Raw genomic sequence first — 13,549 nt, 5'->3', positions numbered from 1 at the left:
TTTTGTTTCACATTCTACACATATTTTTTGTTAAAAAAAATCCATTGAGATGAAAAGTTATGTTGAATATGTGTGGTATCAGAAACAATTAAGGCACTAGAGGAAACAAAAAGCAGCCCCAAATTTTAACATCTACGACCATTAATCATGCATCAAACACTCCTCAAAAGAAAGTCTTTTTTTTTATTTTAAGTCAAAGCCCTGTCAGCACACAATGATGAAAAACAATAAAGATGTTATCCACCACACAGAACCCTGACAGCTATAGAGCTGTCATTATATGATCATGAAGTCATTTCCATGCCAAAACTGAAAGCATATTATTATAGTTAAACAGCAACAGTAAAATGTCAATCAATGCCATGCCATTATTGCCTCACATTTATTGCCAGAGATACCCACATGGTCTGTTTTTTCCTTATCTATTTTCCTTCATTGTCTTATAATCACCTAAGAGACCGCCACTGGTCTGTAGTTTGCTTAAACTTTTTTATTTAAAATTTATGGCGGGTAAAAGAGAACTAAAAGATTGGCTGGCTGCAGAACGCTCAGATTTGATATTTGGTGTCAGTTACAAACTGGGGAAAGTGTATTTGCATTGTTTTATGTGGAATTGTATTATAACCCAAAGTCAGTGTTAAAGTTTGGCTAAGACCTTCTAGCCAATTTCCAAACCCAGTCCCTTTTTGTATTTTTTTGTAAAAAAAACCAGAATGCAAGAGATTTGTCCCAGAAGTTTCCTGCTAACTTTTAAGTACAACAACTTAGAGACCTCCACATAATAGAGGACTTGTGGTAAACGAAGCAATGACTCTTAGGTTTGTTGTGTTATGATTGGACCAAAGAGCTCGGAATCGGCATAGTGAAGTACATTAAGACAGTATTGAGAATGAGTACAAGACTTACAGGCAGACAACAGGAATCAGGAAAACAGCAAGGTGGAGACCAGGACAGGGTAGGAGGACCTGTCAATAAGTGTGACTAAAATGGCAGACTATGTGGGAGGAAAGGGAATAAACAGCAGGTGGAGCAAATATACACTGGTGAGAGAAGTAAAGGCAATTAGGCAAAAGCAGTGGGAAGGCAATAAACTGACAGGGGCAAAAGGAGAGCAGAATCTAACAAGGAAACATGATGAATGGCCAGATATGATGGAATACCCTAGCTAAATTAAAGGCATACTATGCAACATTTTTCAGTTAATTAATGTGTTCCATACCGTTTTGGATGATTAAATGAGTCATTTCAGGTCGAACAAAGGTTTTCTCGGCCGCCCTGGTGGTCTGTAGGGGAAATACCGTACTTGCAATGGCGTACCGCGCACGTGACGTCACTGACTCAAGAGCAACGCCCCTTTTGCCGCTTAGGTAGGGCATACAGGTAGAGAACGCCCGTAGCAACCAGCTATTACACGCGCAACAGAAATAGCGATATGACCGACTTTGCAGCCATTAAACTTTACCAAGACGATGTCCCAGGCGCACGGATTACTGGTCACACTGTCGAAGAACACACCAACCTTCAGCTCAAACGATGGCTTGAGTGTCGAGGGCTTAAAAAAAACGGAAAACGGGCCGAGTTGATCGAACGGTAAGCTTTGGGTTTTTTTTCCTGCGCGGCGGTCATGGCGTCGTCGGAGGTTTTTTTGTTTGTAATCACCGTCCAGGGATCGGTATATGTTTAATGTTTGTCTTATTTGAAATGTTTTTGAGTAAGCTATCCTGGTAGCAGGGTATCAAGTTAGCGCCTGCTACCATGATAGCCTATATGCTATCATGGTAGCAGGCGCTTCATTATTAACATGTCGGCCACCAAAATACTCTTACCTGTTCACTACTTGATGTCGCTGGAATTGGGTCAGGATGTTCTTCGGTTGGGCCCTTTCCTCCAACAAAATGCTTGCTACATATGTACGTGAATTTGGTAACTTTTTCCGGGTTGAACTGTTGTGTAGGCTGACCGCACCGGTGTACCCAGCGCACACATTTCTCTTTGGCAGTCTTGAAGAAAACATCCTTCATATGCGGCCGATCAGCGTAACTCGAGTCGCTGTTGCACGTTCCATAGCAACAATGTTTAAAAACCATGGTTTTAGATTTGGAAAAAGCAGTCGTTTACCGAGTAAAACCAAGGGTAACGCACGTCTCTTTTACAGCAACACAGCGGCGGACTATGCAAGCTTGCCCTACTGCGTACCACGTGATGTGACGTCATCGTGACGTTACGTTTCTAAAAATAGCTCGCTCGCGGTACGCCATTGCAGGAGCCCTCCGCTCGCACCCACAGGCTCAGAAGTCTTGTGCATCGCCAGAGTCGGTCTTGCTTTACGGCGAGAACTGCTACACGCCCCCAGTGAAATTCATGCTCGTTGCTAGCGCAGTGGCGATATTTGTGCAGTTACCAGCGAGAAAACAGTGAAAGCCCATGTTGGAGCAGGCAAGAAAGAGGAAAAGGGCTCTGGACAGAGAGAGGAGTCATACACAGGTGAACATCGGGCAAGCTTTTTCCGAATGGGGAGAGCTGAAAGAAAAAGAAGGCTGACGCGGACCTCGCGTTTCTGCTGATGCGATTGTATGTAACATTTGAATGGTTTCTGTCTCTCTGTGTGCATGTTCAGGAATTTGCTTAGGCGAGGCAGGGAATTGGGGGGGGGGGGGGGGGGGTACGACAAGTTTTGCATGGACCGACTTGCGGAGCGGGGGGGGGGGACAAGTTTTGGCGAAGCGGGGACGACAACTTTTGAGCGGACCGACTGGCGGATCGGGGGGGGGGGAGGGGTGCTATCCATGTGTTTTTTTATATGCACGCGCGAAAGCAACAACAAAGAACCGCGTGTTAACGTCACATAAACATGCAATATCGAGTTAGTTTTTTTTTTTTTTGGAATGTTGCCGAGGTGGTAGCGTGAGTTTGACGAGGCAGCTGCCAAGATAGCGCTGCGGGAAACCCTGATGTTCATACTTTCACTGTGTTAGTCATTGTTTGTACTGTCGTTTTTTCGACTTTTCGTTGCGCTCGCCTGTCTGCTAAGCTCAAAACAACCGCGCATGGCTTGACGGTGAAACCAGGAGAACAGCTGAGCATCTTTACGACAGTACACTTTTACTTTCGCCCTCTGGGGGGAGCCTCACTGGAAAATCAACCCCGGTTGCATAATATACCTTTAAGGATGGGCAGGCAAAAAATTGAAATAAAACAGGAACATGAATAAACTACTAACATCTACAAGAATAGAAAAATAACTAGTGACAAGTGGAGTGAAGCTAAAATAGGTGTAATATGCTCATACTTGCACATGCCAGTTAAAAGACATGCAGCAGTGTTTTGCAGAAGTTGCAGACAAGCAATGGAGGACACATTAACCCCAATATAAAGTGTGCTATGAGCTATGTTAGTAGCTACAGCTGCCCTGGGGCAGACTGAAAGAGGCGAGGCTGCCATGCACCGGCGCCACCGGACCCTCTGACCACCGCCAGCAGGCAATGCAGGTGACGAACTCCCTAACCTCTGTGCCACGTCACACCGTCTGTATCAAATGCTGCGGTCTAAAAATACCAGGACAACACAGTGATCAGAGTCAGTAGCTAGGAAGCTAATTAAAAACTCTTAAAAGTGCTGATTCTGTGCTGTGTAATATTTTAAAACTGGATTGGAAGATCTCAGAAATATTTTGTTAATTTAAAAAGTCCATGAGTTCTAAGATTTTAGAGAAGAGAGCAATTTAGAGATAGGCATGGAATTGGCCAAAACAGTAGGGTCAAGCCCAGGTTTTTTAAACAATGGCTGTACAACTGCATGTTTAAAATTTACAGGGACCACTCCAGTTGACAGACTGTCCAATAATAACTGTGAGACAAGATGACCCAACAGTGGGTAAAGACCTCCTTAAAAAGAGGTGGTGGGACAATGTCATTTGAAAAACCCAAGGACTTGAAATGATCCACCACCTCCTGCACAAAGGGCAGGGTCACAGGGTCAAACATGGCCAGCATAGCAGAGGAAGGGACAAACACTGAAGGATCAGAAGCAGGAGGTGAAATAAGTGCTCTGGTAGAATTAACTTTATAAATGAAGTAGTGAAGAAAGTTCTCATACAGTACAGGGGAGGCTTCAATCCTAGTCTGTGTTAGATTCAGAGCAGAACTGATGGAAAAATAGGACACTGTCCCCCTACTGTTGCTTATCAAGGTTTACAATAATTTCAGTCAGAGACACAAACTGTTGTTACCCACTGACTTTGTTTACCAAGTTATAGTTTATTTATTTCCGACACCTGCCATGGTGTTGGAAATGGATACAACAATAATGATGAAGAGCTGTCAATGATAGGTGGCAATTATATTTCAATTGAATCAAGTGGAAATTAAAGTTAAATCAAAAAATAAACATGTTAACCCCATGATCTACGCAAAAAATTATCATTTCTTATTTTTTTTCTAAATACATTTGGCTCAGAAATCAAAACTGACGCTGAGTTCATTTAGCTTCATAATACATAATATAGAGTGTAAACATCTCACATTTATTTATGTGTCTCAACAGCTTGGAATTCTGACAGAAAAAAAAAAAAAAAAAAAAAATATATATATATATATATATATATATATATATATATATATATATATATATATATATATATATATATATATATATAAGACTGCTCGATGAACTCTGTAGAGTAGTGGGATAAATGTCTGCCTAGATTTTGCCATATGCAACAAAACTGACACGCACAGCTACACAGTACAGACAGACTGAAAGTGCAGATATAAGTATAAGTGTCTGAATTTACTGAAGCTAGTTTTCACTAGTCAACTTAATGACCTGACATCAGTAGAATTTCTCTCTTGTTTTCATTTTCGTATCAGCTTACCTATTATTTTCTCAAGAAAATCTCAGCTGACAGAATATTAGCTTCGTCCAACAGTGCTTCCAAAAAAGAAAAGAGCAGCAAAACGTTTTTTTAGGACTACTTCCCAGCTGTCCTACATTTTCATCTGAATGTAGCATTAATTAATGCACAGATACTGACCTTGAACAACACTATTCTGAATGTTGAACACAATCTTGAATTACCCATCCTGTACTCTTGAGATTCTCCAAAATGCAATGTTTTGTATTACATAACATTTCACTTCCTGCGAATACATGTTGAATTAAGGGTTTTTAAAGTTAATTATTATTTTTGTGTTAATGTTACAACTTCCAAAATATTTTGCATTTTCCGTTCACCCTGCTAAGAATATTTCAGTGTGCACTCTATATTTTTGAGATATGCTTCCACCTTGTCCTCATTGTTTATTTGTGCTGTCTATCCTTTTGACAAAGGACTTCTGAGTGCAAATGAGAGGTGAGTATTATGAAGAATGATATAGAAGAGATCTCAGAGACAGCCAGAGAGATAAATACACAATAATAAAATGGCCAGTCAACACACCTAACCAAGAAGGTGCATCAAATAGGACTAACAATCTGGTAGACTTTTCTACACCATAATCTTCTTTAACCTTTCTACAACATAGATTTTTTTCAAATTGCTAAAGTAGGAGATGCGTATGAACTAGATGCACTCTAAACATCTAGCCCATGCATACATACCACAGAATGAAATTTAAAATCTCCATTTTTAAGAGCAATTTTTTAAATGTCTGTATTTCCTCACCTAGGACACTGTTTATATGTGGACAAAAGGCACAAAGAAAGCAGACAATCTGTTTTGCAAAATATCCTTATCAGTATCAACAGGGACTGAAATGCTATGAAGCTATATTCTCCAACTTTATGGTATCATATATATATATATATATATATATATATATATATATATATATATATATATATATATATATATATATATATATATATATATGTATATATATATATATATATATATTTGGCACATCACACACAATGCTACTAAGAATCCATGCTAAATATATCTATATTTAAGGTTGTTACTAGTCTGAACTGATTGTTGAGTGGGAAGAGGTATTTTAAAAAAATATTTCATGCATTTCTAATTAAAACTTAAACACACTGTGCACTGGTTATTTGCTGACTACATGAAATTATACATTGCAGCTGCATGGAAGACCTTGACTCGGACTACAGAGGGACTAAAGCTGCCTGTGGTGCATTCCTTATCTGCATATCCGTGGGTCTGCATTTCTCCTGCTTTTCCACAGAAAAGTGTAGAAGCTGTCTAATTAGACTTTACAGGTCAAAGGTTTTAGAGCTGGAGGAGAGACAATTTCCCCTGGGAAGGACATAGCCATGCAGCTTACGATTCCTTCACCTTTCCTTTTGTTCTCCATCATAACTACCAGTTGTGCAAAACAGCATGAGGACAGTTGTCCACTACACCCATGAGAACAGCGATAAATACAGTTGTGCACCTCTCCTCCATTTGTTCTGCTGTTGAAACTTTTTATGGACTGTGTGTCTTGAGATTGTAGCCCTTGAATAGCTGCTTCTAACAAAAAACTTGCAATGTTAGTATTAATCACAGTCATAAGATTTGGGATTAGCACAAACACTCCTCTGTAGCTCTATTGCTGCTATTAATTGTTACGGTGGGGTAGAATGAAACAGGTAAGTGTCTCTGTTTAAAGATGGTTGTGTTCAGCACAACAGATCGAAACACTGCAACACTGATTCATCAGTGGTCCAGGAGTAGTATATCCACACATAGGGATGGCTATTTATCATCAATTAAAGAGGGACACCTTGTGTATCTGCTGTGGGAGCTTACTCTAACACACATACAGTAGAAGTGAAACACCATGATATATGTGTACATACAGTGTTTTAATGTACAGTCAGTGGCCTCTTTTATTAGGTACACCTATCAGATACCAGGTTGGATCTTCTTTTGCCTTCATATCTGCCTTAATTCTTTATGATATTGCAGCAAGGTAAGTGATGATCCACCAAGCTCTTTGTTATCTTAAAGGGGAAGTCCGGTCAACAAGGAAAAATCAGGGGATCATTAGCTATACCTAAAACTAATACGTTTGTGGTTATTTAATGAATTTAGCGTTAATCAATAAGAAAAAAAAACATAAATTGTCATCTGGATCACTGTGTATGGGCCCAATTTTGGGCAGTAATGGCCACCTGACATCACATCCTGTGACGTGAATAAGTGGCGAGCCGACGGCAGTTTGCCACGCTTTAGCAGCTGTTGGAGCTGTTGGACACAGCTGCGATCAACAACAATTATTTCGGATTTACAGAGGACTTCACCATTGAAATTCGCGAGAGCTATTGTTAAAGCAACAATGCTCAAGTGCATGGCAGTTGGATGTAACAATACATTGGGTAAAAGTGGAAAAAACATTAGTTTTTTCACCTTTCCAATTCATCACCCACCATAGGCTGTTTTGCTGGATTACCACCATGAAGAGGGAGGATTTGCCATTGTGCTTCTGGCCAGAGAGAAAACACGTCGTCTGTGGCCAACATTTGGATAAAGGATGTCTTCAAGATGACATGAGAGCGAGGATTTTCGGTAGTTTTTTTTTTTTTTATAATGTAGAATTTGCCGTAACATTTGTTTCCCCGATCAGAGCGGCGGAGGGATACCATGAACTTGGAAAGAGTGCTCGCTGTTGTGAAGGCCACTTATTTTATACGACTTTTATACGAGTTCACGGTTGCAATAACTGATAATAACTGCTGAAAGTAGATTAGGCGGTGCAGATCACCATTTTGAGCAGAGATTGGTTCTAAAGATGAGTTTTATACTCGTCTTATAACAATGCAGAACCCAACCCATAAACCATACTTTAATGCTTATTTGTTGTCTTTGTATGTCTCTAAAATGTAAAATCAGTATTAATTTAAAATTAAATGCTTAATACCATGTCTATTTTTGTTTAAGTGGTTAAAAATATATTTTGGCATGAAAACAGATATTTATTTACAAGGGGACAGATAGGGCATTGGGACTTGCTTTACAGTTGACACCGCACAGTTGACATCACAAACTGGGAGGTGGCAGTACTGTTCTTCACCAAGATGGCAGCCCCCATAAAAGGACCTTCAAATGAAAATTTGTCTTAATTAAAAAAGCTTATCCTTTATTGAACAGTATGCAATAATTGCATATTTAAAGTACTCTCAGCAGTTTGAATTCTGATTTTGACCGGACTTCTCCTTTAATAGAAGAATCATTTTCACTTTTAACGTAAAGTAGAGTAAGCTGAGGAAGCACAGTTTTGAATCAAATAAAAGCCATCACAATCTGGTCTGTTTCCCAGAGACACAAACAGGAGCATTGCAGGATACTTAAAAAAACAAAACCTACAAACCTACATTAGCTCCCCATGATCAATTCCATTAACCATATGTGATCAGTAACCAGATGTGTTAACATCATTACAAAACATTACCCAAGAACATTAAAACTAGTTTTAAACCATTCATATTCTATATACACTGGCTTTTTAAGAGCAGAGACTCATAATGATGGTCTCACAAGAACACGGAACTACAGAAACAGAGACAAGGGAAATAGTTTGTGGGCCAGAATCTGTAGGACGTTTCCTTAAGAAGTTTCGTGTGAACTGTCAGGGGGCAACTTTCTTGCACTTGGATAAGTTGCTACACATAGCAGTGATCTCAAAACACCAATGTTCCCACGTTTTCACTTGCACATTAATAAGTTAAAGCCGATAAAAGATCTAAACTGTTGCGCTCCGGTCCAAGAGGACACGTGGTTCAGCCAATCAGATCGCTGTATTGTCAGCTTAGTGAGTTCAACGAGTTCATCATGGCTGCGCCCGGAAAGGGTTGTAAACGTTTTTTTCCAGACGAAGAAAGCCCAATAATAGCATTTTCTGGCGCCAGTTGGCAAAGATCTTTATGGCAAGGAAAAAGAAATAGCCCAGACCATCCATCATTCATTTTCTAACACGCTTATCCCTGCAGCTGCAGAACTTATTTGACACCCAGTCTAACCCTACAAGTAGTCCTGGATGACCAGGGGAGGTCCAGCAGCTGCTGGCTTTCAACAGCACAGCCCAAGCAAACCTGAATGAAAAGCATCAGAAAGGCCAAGTCGGACTACAGGAGGAAGATCAAGGACCACTTGGACAGCATCGACAGCAGGTAAGTGTAGCAAAAGATCCAGAAGCTCACCCACTATAAGACCAACGTCAAGGCTGCTGATGGTGATGCGTCACTGGCAGAGGAGCTGAACTTCTTGTTCTCCTGCTTTTGGGTGGTGCCACCACAGAATCAGTTTGTAGTAAGAAGCAAAAGTGTGCAAATGTATTCTGCACATTGCACCAGTAGCCTTAATTGCTCATGGAAGCCTGGATGGATTAATGCTTCATGATATAAACAGAATGTTTTGGTAGTCATTAAAAAGGTCCAGGCAATCTGTTACATTCCAGTTTAGGTGGGTCAATACAAATCTTGTGTTTACTAAGCTTAGTTGACAGCACTGGCACCTGGTGTGGTCCTCTAGTGCAGTTGCTGATCTGCATCAACATTAAATGTGCTTTGGTTCAGAGATGGTATTTCACATATTTTGGTTATTACAAGTGCTTGTTTGAACTGCTCTTGCCTTTCTATAACCTCAAACAAATATCCTCTGACATCAATAATCTATTTTGCTATAACAAATTTTCTTCATTGAAATGTTTTGTCTGTTTCGGACCATTCTCTATACAACCCAGAGATGGTAGCTGGTAATGGCATCTGCAAAGCTGCACATATGCAAGATTGAGCACTGCCAACAAACCTGAAACTATGCATAATTGAACAATAATGAAAATACTTTTTTGTATAGCTGTATCGCATACTTCAACCAAAAATACAAAATTCTTATTTTCTGTTGTTTCTGACTCATATATAACAAATCAACTAAATATGAAATGAACATGATGGATACTTTGATATTCTTTTTTTCCCCTTTCACTGATCTATTCTCCAACCGTCCTCCTGTCTATGATGTTTCTGTACTGCACCGGAGAGCACCTGTCTACCATCATACCCCCCCCCCACTCAAATGTAAGTGAGAGAAAGAAGTGCTGCATTAATATTGAAACTGTAACAAATTGGTAGAAATAAGACAAAAAAGTGTTGTCATAAAACTGATTTTTTTTTTTTCTTCATGGCTAATCTCATAGCAGCAGCAGTGAAGGGATGCTGGAGAGGGGTGGTGGTGTGTGTGGAGGGGAGGGTGATGATGGTCGCTGAGGTAGGAATGAAATTCTAATAGGGGAGCTGTGAGGGATACCAATCTGCAAGGTTTATGCAGAAATCCAATTTAAAAGATTGGCTTAGTGACTCAGTCATTGAAGGTAAACCCTATGCTAATTATAAGGTAAATCAAAGGTGAAAGTATGCAAAACATTCTTGTACTCAGCTCTGTCACTCTTTGCTGTCGCTCCATTCCCTCATTACCACATATCGCCACACTGTTTACCACTGAGATATGAGCAGGCTGGAGGGGATGAAATATAAGCAAAACTCCTAAGTTTTTGCCTTTATGGCTTAACAAAATACTTGACATTCATGAATGCCCCTAAGCTTGGAACGAGCCAAACTTAGAATAATGGCTAGATTTTAATACCTTTGCTGCTGTCAATCAAAATAATCCAAATAAGAGTAAATACCATTAGCAGAGGCATGCTTGCCTTTTGAGTGTGTTGGGATGTGACCTAGGACAACAGCTTTGGGTTTCTTTTTTTTCTCTTATTCAAAACTACATCTAGAGAGGAAAAAACACATGACCAGCCAAATCTAACCATTTGCTGGAAGAGGACCAATGAGATGATGATTGTGAGTGGGAGGTGACAAAAGCCATCAAAGCTCCATTGACAAAACAAACAGTTTATCAGAAAATGATGAGGCAATTATAGGAAAACAAGACATTTTTTAGATTATGACATACAATCCATGGTTTGACATTATGGAATGACATTTTAGAAGCAGCTTCCTATTTGCTCTCCCCTCTGGGATGCGGAGGAAGATTAATTTGTTAGATCGTAGATAGGGGGCTAATAAATAGCTGTGCTAGCGGCTCACAAGTCATTTATCCTGACCTTTTCTATCAGGCAAAATCAATTGTTTGTTAATATGCCACTAATAGGCAGAAACCTTTGATTTGTTTGGCTCTCAAACCTCATTGATGCCTTTTCACAGGGTTGTAAGCAGGTGTCCTGTTATTGCATTCACCATTACAGGTAAATGTATATACCATAACAAACACAATCAAGCAACAATGTAGAAATCTGTCTATCTTTGAAAACATTTCTACAAGAGGTTTGCCAGAAAAAAGTGTATGCATTTGGCAATGAGGATGATGTACAGTATAGTGCCACTTTTTGAGTGCAACTACATTTAAAATTAAAATTCTCTAACATTTTCTAAGGGATTTCTCTTTAGAGGATGTGTCATTTACCTCTAACTGAGAGGTTGTCCTCTGTGCTGACACATATTTACAAAATTGTTTTCAGTTTATTTTTTTCCAGAAATAAGGTACCATTTTCTCACCAGTTATTATGTCAAAAGAATGGTGAAGAATTACACAAATTTACACAAAAAATGTCTGATCCCGCTGCAGTGATATTTACTGATTTAGAATCATCCATGCACATTAATTTGTAATAGTGCATATAACTATGTTGCAAATGACTGTAAGAAGTGATGACACAATCTGAGTCATGGTTGTTTAATATTTAAATTTTACTTACTTCAGTTTACTTTACTTCAGTTTTTTGTGGCTTGTCATTTGGCGAGTAATTGAAGGCAAAAAAATGTGGTTTGCAGACACCTCTCTGCAGCTTCTGTGCTGTCACCCACCCATTGCCCCCATTGAGACAGTTTCTTTCCCACGGCCAAAAATAAAGAGATTAAATACTGGTTCAAAAGGAGCACATCATAAAAATGTCATACGATCAATATGCCTCAACTTGAACCAAAAAATACAATTATTGAATGTGGTTTGTTAAATATAGTGCCTCCCCCTCCAAAGACTTTGTTAGTTAATGAATTGATTTCTGATAATCAGACTGATTTATTTTGTCTCAGAAACCTGGCTGCAAGAGGACTATGTTAGTATAAATGAGTCAACTCCCTCTGATTATCTAAATTTCTACATTCCCCAAATTACAGGACGAGGCGGAGGAGGAGCAACCATCTCTCAGTCTGCTTTATTAATTAGTCTCAGGCCAATTAATAACTACAATTCTTATGAACATTTAACCCCTAGTTTCCTTCATCCAAATTGCAAAGCAATAACACCTCTTCTGTTTGTTGTTTTGTATCATCGACCAGGCCCTTACTCTTAGATAAGTTCTCAGACTTCTTATCTGATTTAGTGTTAAACACTGTCAATGTTATTATAATGGAGGATTTTAACATCCATGTTGACAATGAATATGATAACCTCAATGTAGCCTTTAACATTATCCTAGATTCAATTGGTTTTGCTCAAAATGTGGATAAACCAGTACATTTATGCCTTCACACTTTGGGCCTTGTGCTCACATATGGCATTGATTGTGAAGAATTAACAGCATTTCCTCACAACCCTGTCCTATCTGACCATTTTTTAATAACCTTTGAGTTCAATTTAACTAAGTTCTCCACCCCCAAAAGAAGATTTCATTAGAGTAGATATTTATCAGACAATGCTGTAACAAACTTTAAATAGTCTGTCCCCCTTTTACTTTCCTCGGAAATGCCCAGCAGAAGACAACATTGTTGATTCTTCCCATTCACATGGGGATGCTTTTGTTGATGGTGTCACTTCCTTGTGTTTTGCATTAAACAACATAGTCCCCTTGAAAAAGTAGGTGATTATTCACAGGATGTTGTCTCTCTGGTTTAATATATAGCTGTTTTCTCTCAAGCACAACATTAGGAAATTGGACAGAAAATGGCTCTCTACACATCTAGACAAATCCAACTTTATCTGGAAAAACTGTCTACTATTGTATAAAAGACCCTTTGCAGCGGCAACAGTTAGGCTGGGCAGCGTCAGAGGCGGGCCTCGCGGAGAGCGATCCCGGAAACACAGTTGGGGGCAGGGCGTCGCAACACAGCGACCCGGGCGAGACGGACCAGGGGCGGTGCATCCATGAAGTCCCCGAGCAGAGGTGGAGCAGATCCTGCCAGCTTCTGCACCAAGCTCTGTATGTGCTCGGGTTCATCCTTTGGGCCGGTCCGTAATGTCATGATTCGCCTTTGGATGAACCTGGACACAGCACGCACACACACAGAGCTAGTTCTGAAAGTGAGTTTATTGAACAGGATGGAAGATTGAAGACGAGAGGAACCAGAGTCTTTTACGGACGGAGATGAAGGGTGCAGAAGCTGGCCAACAGGAGGAGTGTGATGGGGGACTGACCAGGAAGGAACTCTGGAGCTGAGGTCTTGAGACCGTGGAACCATTGCAGAACTTGAGACCGTGGAATAGCTGCAGAACTTGAGACCGTGGAACAGCTACGGAACTTGAGACCGTGGAACAGCTGCGGAACTTGAGACCGGGGAACAGCACAGGAACTTGAGACCGTGGAGCAGCACAGGAACTTGA

Source organism: Fundulus heteroclitus, chromosome 6, assembly GCF_011125445.2.
Source record: "Fundulus heteroclitus isolate FHET01 chromosome 6, MU-UCD_Fhet_4.1, whole genome shotgun sequence".
NCBI lineage: Eukaryota > Metazoa > Chordata > Actinopteri > Cyprinodontiformes > Fundulidae > Fundulus > Fundulus heteroclitus.
Note: the sequence above shows the minus strand (reverse complement) of the source record.